The sequence below is a fragment of the Pteropus alecto genome, unplaced genomic scaffold (assembly GCF_000325575.1).
Source record: "Pteropus alecto unplaced genomic scaffold, ASM32557v1 scaffold413, whole genome shotgun sequence".
NCBI classification, from domain to species: domain Eukaryota; kingdom Metazoa; phylum Chordata; class Mammalia; order Chiroptera; family Pteropodidae; genus Pteropus; species Pteropus alecto.
This window is the reverse complement of record NW_006434120.1, coordinates 545,374-553,274: the sequence shown is the minus strand read 5'-3', so window position 1 is coordinate 553,274 and position 7,901 is coordinate 545,374. Positions and strand designations below refer to the sequence as shown.

General features: G+C 36.2%; 1 pseudogene; it reads right to left on the bottom strand.

The window, feature by feature from the left end:
- Positions 1-6,895: 6,895 nt before the first annotated feature.
- LOC112477487 lies at positions 6,896-7,014 on the bottom strand (annotated as a pseudogene).
- Between the last annotated feature and the right edge of the window lie 887 nt (positions 7,015-7,901).

Genomic DNA, 7,901 nt, shown 5'->3' with positions numbered 1-7,901 from the left:
GACAATTCATAACTACAATTTGTTCTTCTTAATCCTTACACTTTTTTCACCCATCCCTCTAAACCCTCTCTCATTTGGCAACCATCAATTTGTTCTCTGTATCTATGAGTTTCTTTCTTTTTTGTTTGTTTATTTTGTTGTTTAGATTCCATATATAAGTAAAATCACATGGTATTTATTTTTGTGTGACTTATTTCATTTAGTGTAAGATACTCCACGTCCATCTACATTGTTGCAAACGGCAAAATTTCATTCTCTTTTATGGCTGAGTAATATTCCATTGTATATATGTACAACTTTATATTTGTTTGTCTAACAATGGGACTCCCAGGTTACTTTCATATCTTAGCTATCGTAAATAATGCTGCAGTGAACAAAAAGATGCATTTATCTTTTTGAATTAGTGTTTTGGATTCTTTGGATAAATACCCAGAAGTAGAATTGCTGGATCATATGGTAGTTAATTTTTAATTTTTATGGGAGATCTCCAAACTGTTTCCATAGGGCCTGCACCAATTTATAATCCCACCAGCAGTGCACGAGGGTTCCATTTTCTCCACATCCTCGCTAACACTTTTTGTTTGTTGATTTATTGATGATAGCCATTCTGACAGGTATTAGATGATAACTCATTGTGGTTTAATTTGCATTTCCCTAATGATTAGTGATGTTGAGTATCTATTCATATGTCTATTGTCCATCTGTATGTCATTTTTGGAGAAATGTCTATTCAGATCCTCTGCTAATTTTTTAATCTGTTCGTTTGTCTTTTTGGTGTTAAGTTGTATGAGTTCCTTATATATTTTGGATATTAACACCTTATCAAACATAGCATTGTGAATATCTTCTCCCATTTAGTAGATTGTCTTTTCATTTTATTGACAGTTTCCTTTGCTGAGCAAAAACTTTTTAGTTTAATGTAGTCTCATTTGTTTATTTTTTCTTTTGTTTCCCTTGTCTGAGAAGACATATCCACCAAAACATTACTAAGAGCAGTGTCATAGAATTTATTGCCTATGTTTTCTTCTAGGAGTTGTATGGTCTCAGGTCTTACATTTAAATCTTTAATCCATTTTGAGTTTATTTTTGTATATGGTGGATATTGAACCAACATTGGATCCCAGGAATAAATCCCATCTGATCATGATATATAATACTTTTAATGAACTTCTATATTCAGTTAGCTAATATCTTGTTGAGGATTTTTGCATCTATGTTCTTCAGGGATATTGGCCTATAACTTTTTTTGTAGTGTCTTTGGTTTTGGTATTAGGAAAATGCTGGCTTTGTAAAATAAGTTTAGAAAACTTTTCTCCTTTTTGATTTTTTTGGAATAGTTTGAGAAGCATAGATATTAATTCTTTGAATGTTTATTAAAATTCATCTGTGAAACCATCTGGTCTAGGACTTTTGTGTGTTGGGAGCTTTCTGATTACTGATTCAATTTTGTTAGTAGTTATTGGTTAGTTCAGACTTTCTGTTTCTTCTTGATTCAGTCTTGGAAGATTGTATGTTTCTAAAAATTTCTCCATTTCTTCCAGGCTGTCCAATTTGTTGGCATATAATTGTTCATTGTATTTTCTTATAAGCCTTTGTATTTCTATGGTGTGGGTTGTCATTTCTCCTCTTTCCATTTTGATTTTGCTTATTTGGGTCCTTTCTCTTTTTTTCTTGATGAGTCTGGCTAAAGCTTTATCAATTTTGTTTATCTTTTCAAAGAACTATCTTTTACTTTCACTGATTTTTTTTATCTATTGTTTTTTAGACTCTATTTTATTTATTTCTGCTCAGATCTTTATTATTTTCTTCCTTCTACTCAGTTTAGGTTTTCTTCGTTCTTCCTTGTCTAGGTCATTTAGGTGTTAAGGTTAGATTGTTTATTCGAGATTTTTGCTATTTCTTGAGATGGGCTGTGTTGCTATGAATCTCTTTCTTAAAATTGCCTAGTCTGTGTCCCATAGATTTTGGGTCCTTGTGTTTTTATTTTCATTTGTCTCAACGTATCTTTGATTTCTTCCTTGATCTTGTTGTTCACCCACTTACTGTTTCTTAACATGTTATTTAGCCTCCATGTGTTTGTGTGTTTTTCATTTTTCTTCTTATAATTTTATAATTGGTATGTTATCATTGATATCTAGTTCATACCATTGTAATCAAAGAAGATGCTTGATATGATTATAATCTCCTTAAGTTGGTTGAGACTTGTTTTATAGCTTAACATGTGGTCTATCCTGGAAAATGTTCCATGTATTCTTTGAAAGAATGTATATCCTGCTGCTTTTGTGTGAAATGCTCTAAAAATATCAATTAAATTCATCTGGTAAAATGTGTCATTTAAAATGACTGTTTCCCTGTTGATTTTCTTTCTGGATGATCAATCCTTTGATATCAATGGAATGATAAAGTCCCCTACTATTACTGTATTACTGTCAATCTCTCCCTTTACATCCATCAATATTTGCTTTATATATATAAGTACCCATATGTTGAGTGTGTAGATATTTACAAAGTCATATACTCTAGTTGGATTGATCCTTTTATCATTATGAAATATTGTTCTTCATTGCTTGTTATAGCCTTTGTTTTAAAGTCTATTTTATCTGATGTGAGTACTGCTATCTCAGCTATTTTTCATTTCCATTTGCATGAAATATCTTTTTCTATCCCTTTACTTTCAGTCTGTGTGTATTTTAATTCTCTTGTAGGCCACACATGTATGGGTCTTGTTTATTTTAGTCCATTCAGCCACCCTATGTCTTTTGATTGGAGCATTTAGTTAGTTTACATTTAAAGTAATTATTGATACATTATATGTAGTTATTAAGATTTTATTAATTGTTTTCTTATTGTTTTGTAGTTGTTCTTGCATCCTTATTCTTTTGCTCTCTTCTCTTGTATGTTGATGACTTTATAGAAAGTATAGTGTTTTGTTTGGATTCCTTTTTCTGTATTCCTTCTTTATCTCAGAGATTTTTATTCTGTTTATGATTACTATGTGCTCATGTGTACTAAGCTAAGTTTATAGCAGTCTACTTTAAATTGATGCTTGCTATGGTCAAACACATTCTAAAATCACTATAATTTTTACTCACCTCCTCCATGTTTATGTTTTTGTCACTATTTTTTTTTTACTTATTTTGTATGTATTTGTGTGTATCTCTTAATTTGTTGTGATTACTTCTGATCTTTTTACTTTTGTTCTTAAACCTTTGTACTAGCTTTATAGTGGTTCATCCAACTGCTTTTACTAAGTGTGTGTCTTTGTCATTCAGAATTTTTTCATTCTTATATTTTTTTATTCATATCTTTGATCTTTTCTTTTCTACTTAAAGAAGTCCCTTTAACATTTCTTGTAATAATAATTTAGTGGTAATCAACTCCTTTAGGTTTTTCTTATCTGGGAATCTCTTTATATCTTCTTTGATTCAAAATGGTAGCCTTGCTGGGTAGACCAGTCTTGATTATAAGTCTTTGCTTTTCATCACTTTGGATATTTCCTGCCACTACCTTCTGTCCTGCAAAGTTCCTGTTGAAAAGTCAACTGATAGTCTTATGGGAGCTCCCTTGTATGTAACTAACTGCATTTCTCTTGATGGTTTTGATTCTCTCTTTGTTATTAACCTTTGGCATTTTAATAAAGATATGTCTTGATGTGGGCCTCTTTGGGTTAGTCTTGTTTGGGACTCTGCACTTTTTAGATTGTGTGTCTATTTCTTTTGCCAAGTTAGAAAAGTTTGTAGGCATTATTTATTCAAATAGGTTTTCAATCCCTTTCTCTCTTCTCTTTCTGGGATCCCTATGATATGAATGTTGGAATGCTTGATGTTCCAGAAGACTCTTAAAATATCTTCATTAAATTTTATTTTCTGTTCTGATTGGGTATTTTTTTGCTGCCTTATCTTCCAGATCACTGGTACAATCCTCTGCTTCATCTATTCTGATACTGATTCCTTCTAATGTAGTCTTCATTTCTGTTATTGTCTTCTTAATTTCTCATTGGTTCCTTTAAATGTTTTTTATCTCCTATTTTATGTTTCCTATGTCTTTGTTGAAGTTCTCACTAAGTTCATCTATTTTTTTCTTAAGTTTATTGAGCATCCTTATAACCAGTGTTTTGAACTGTGTATCCAGTTGATAGCTTGTTTTCATTTCATTTAGTTCTTCTTCTGGAATTTTGTCCTGTTCTTTCATTTGAGACAGGTTTCTTTCTTTCCTCTTTTTGGCTGCCTCCCTGTGTTTGTCTCTATGTATTAGGTAGGTCTGTTATGTCTCCCAGCCTTGACAGAGTGGCATTATGCAGAAGGTGTCCCATGAGGCCCAGTGGCACAGTCTTCTTGGTCACCTGAGCTAGATACTCCAGGGATGTCCCCTGTGTGTGTTGTGTGTGCCCTTCTGTTATAATTGGCCCTCAACTGCTGCTGGCAAGTCAGTGTTTGGTGCTGATTCTCAGGCTGACTGGCTATGACTACTTGCCATGGCTAGAGCAGATGAACTTTTGTAGAGGAGCTGACCTCCTGGAGCAAGAGGGATCACTTTAACAGGGCTCTGGTGGCATGTGAGGCCACCCTTTTGGTGTTTAGGTTGTATAGCTGGTGGGTGGGGCTCTGGTGTGGGCTGAAGCTTGCCACCAGGTGTGTTGAGTCTGGAACTTCTCGGGAGGGGCTCTAGTGCAGACCAAAGTCGGCCCCAGCCTTGAGCAGTTTGGTAGGAGCTACAAAGTGACCGGCAGTTGGTTGGTTTCAAGTTGATTGGGAGAGGCTATACTGTGAACTGAGACCATCTGCCACTTGTGCTGGTCTCGGGATTCTTTAACGGGCACTGCGATGGGAATTAAGGCCAACCACCACTTGTGCTAGACTTGTGGCCACTTAGTTGCAGCTACTTCCAAGTCATAACTGGCAACTGTTTATGCCAGACCCGGTGCCACTTAAGGGGAGTTACAGTGCAAGTTGAGAATGGTTTCCACTTGTGCTGAGCTACAGTGTATACCTTCTGCTACTTGTTTGTGATCTGAGATCCTTTGAGAAAGTCTGCAGTGCAAGCCTAGGGCAGACACCACTTGTGTGAGATCTGAGGTCCTTTGAGTGAGTCTGTAGCATGAATTGAGGCAGACTGCTTCTTTGGAGAACTGCTGGAAGAGCCTTGGGTTGGGTGAGCAAGTTGGGGTCACAGGGAATCACCAGGGCTGTGCAAATGATGTTGTACAGGTTAATGGAGAGCACAGATTTGGTGCCCACCTGTGTTGGGCTGGATGGCTGGGACTAGGGCTCAGCCAGCACTTACGTCACTGGAGAGAGTTGCCCTGCCCCCTGCTCTCCGGCCCTAAATTGTTAATTTAGTTCCTCCTCCTATGTTCCTGGTGCTTTTATAGCTGCTGCCCCTGTGCTGGAGTTTAAAGAGAGTGAGTTTGTGAGTGAGTGAATCTGTGCATGTGCCCTTTAAGAGCAATGGCTCAGTCTCTAGCAGCCCTTTGTCTTTCTTAGACACAATCTCTTCTGTTTTTCACAGCCAGATATTGTGGGGACTCCTCAGGCTTGGGAGCTCAGTGTGAGGCTGGGATCCCTCGCTCTCAGAGGGAACATCCACAGCTGAGATATCCTTCCTGATTTTTAACGGCCATATGTGGGTGTGGGACACACCTGTTCCTTGTCTCTGCCCCTCCTACCAGTTTTCAAATAGCTTCTTCTTTATATTCTTAGTTATAGGACTTCTGTTCAATTAGTCTCCAGGTGGTTCTCAACAGTGGTTGTTCTATAATTTAGTTGTAATTTTGATATGATCATGAGAGGAGCTGTGTACAGTTTACCTACTCCACTGTCTTGAATGGATGACTAAATTTTATAATCTTGTCTGTGCCCTGTTTTTTTTTCTTTCTGTAAGAGATTGATGTTGGTGCTATGAGACGGCAAAGGGGAGCACCATTTCCATGGATCAACCACTGCTTTAAATAGGAGACATGTCTGGGTACTCAACAGGACAGTTTCTAAAAGCAAGGTTTTCCTTCTGTCACTTTGCTTGCTAGAGTGTGATGACTGTCACATTCAGGGAAGGGAACTTGCTGGAGGAAGATATATTTATTTGTTTTCTAAAATCAGAAGTTTTCAATGGGTAGTACTATTTAGTAATTAATTATTACTGGTCATTAGAAGTCATCTCTGTCTCCTGGGAAATAACTGTGAGTGATAGTAATGCTATTTCCTTTTCCTCTTGTTACTTCTTTCTCCTCAGTCTTGGCCTTCTGGGAGCTGAAACAATTTGTTTTTATGTTTATCTGTTCTCAGTGATATAATATTCACATTTTAAGGGCTTATCATATTAGGGCTTCCTCAGGATGTTAAAACATCTGTTTCTAACTGTCAAGGAGGAGAGGAAAAAAACACTTATTTGACTTTTAATTTTAAACATAACAAAGTAAAATGCATGTTGTTGCGAGTACCATCTGGAATTTTCCTGATAAGTAGAATACAGGAATGTGAAAAGAGATGTAGAGTATAAGTTAGAGAAGTCACCCATCCCATGTGGTCTTAATTTATCACACTTTGAGGGTATACCAAATTTCCTTTTAGTTCAGCAAATATTAGTTCAAAACTTACTCTTTTTTGGATATTGTATCACAAACAGAATGTAAGAGGGAGTCTCTTGTTAAAAACTTATGAACCCGTTGTGTAGATAAACAGATAAGTGGCTCTGCCCATGTTTTCCACAACTTACTGCCATGAGAGAGTTTTCAGATTGTAATGCAGAAAGGAAGAAGTCAGGAGGGGACTGGTGGGCTCCTGAGTTTATTTTTTATTTTTATTATTATTTTTTTAGGCGAGGCAACCCTTGGTTGACCTCACAGATTGCAAGGGCCTTGTCAGTTTACAATCCCTTATTTTTTTTTAATGACTTTTTACACCTACAGCACCTGGTCTTCCTAGGTGGTCTCCCATCAAAGTACTAACTAGGTCTGACCCTAGTTAGCTTCTGAGATCAGATGGGATCTGGCTTGTTCAGGGTAGCATGGCCATAGACTGCTCCTGAGTTTAGAAGTGAGAGCTGAGCAGTCTTCAGGGTTCAGGGGGTTGATGTACACAAAGGGATTCCAAAAGTCTGCAGAGGATCCCCTTGGTTATTTAGGTGAGTACAGATCAGTGTAAGCAAATGAGGAAACTACCTGAGGCTAGAGAAAAACTATCCAAAAAGACTTGAGAGATCAATGCCCAGTGCTCACACAGTGTAGTAATAGTGTCTGTTCATACCAGCCAGACTAAAAAAAACCTCATAATACATTAGGTAGAGTACTCAGAAAAGTCATCTTCAGTAGTAGAATTGAGCACTGCTCTGGTCTTGTCTAACAAATCTTGAAAGCAAGAACTCAAAATATCAAATGTTTCCCAATGAACATAACTGTGTACCAGAACAAAATATAAGTATATTTATAGTAATACAAAAATATCCAGCAACACAAAATGTCCAGTATTCAATGAAAAATTCAGGCAAAAGAAGCAGTAAAACAGAAATAAAAACGAAGATAAAAATCTATCAGTCGAAATTGACACATTTAATTTAGAACTGATAAGGATGTTAAATTTGGCAGACAAGGACATTAAAGCAGTTATTTTAATTGTATTCTATATATTCAAAAAGGTAATCAGCAACATAGACAATATAAAGTACCCAAATCAAAGTTCTAGAGATGAAAACTACAATGCCTAAGATGAAAAATACACTGGATAGAATTTACAGTAGATTATATATGATAAAAGTAAAGATTTGAAACTTGAAGGCAAAACACCAGAAACTATCCAAAATGAAATACAGACAAAATAGACCAAAGGGAAAAAAAGTATCAGTGAACCATGAAATAACTTCAAGCAGCCTATTTAGACTATATTCAGAATCCTTCAAGGTGGAAGGGA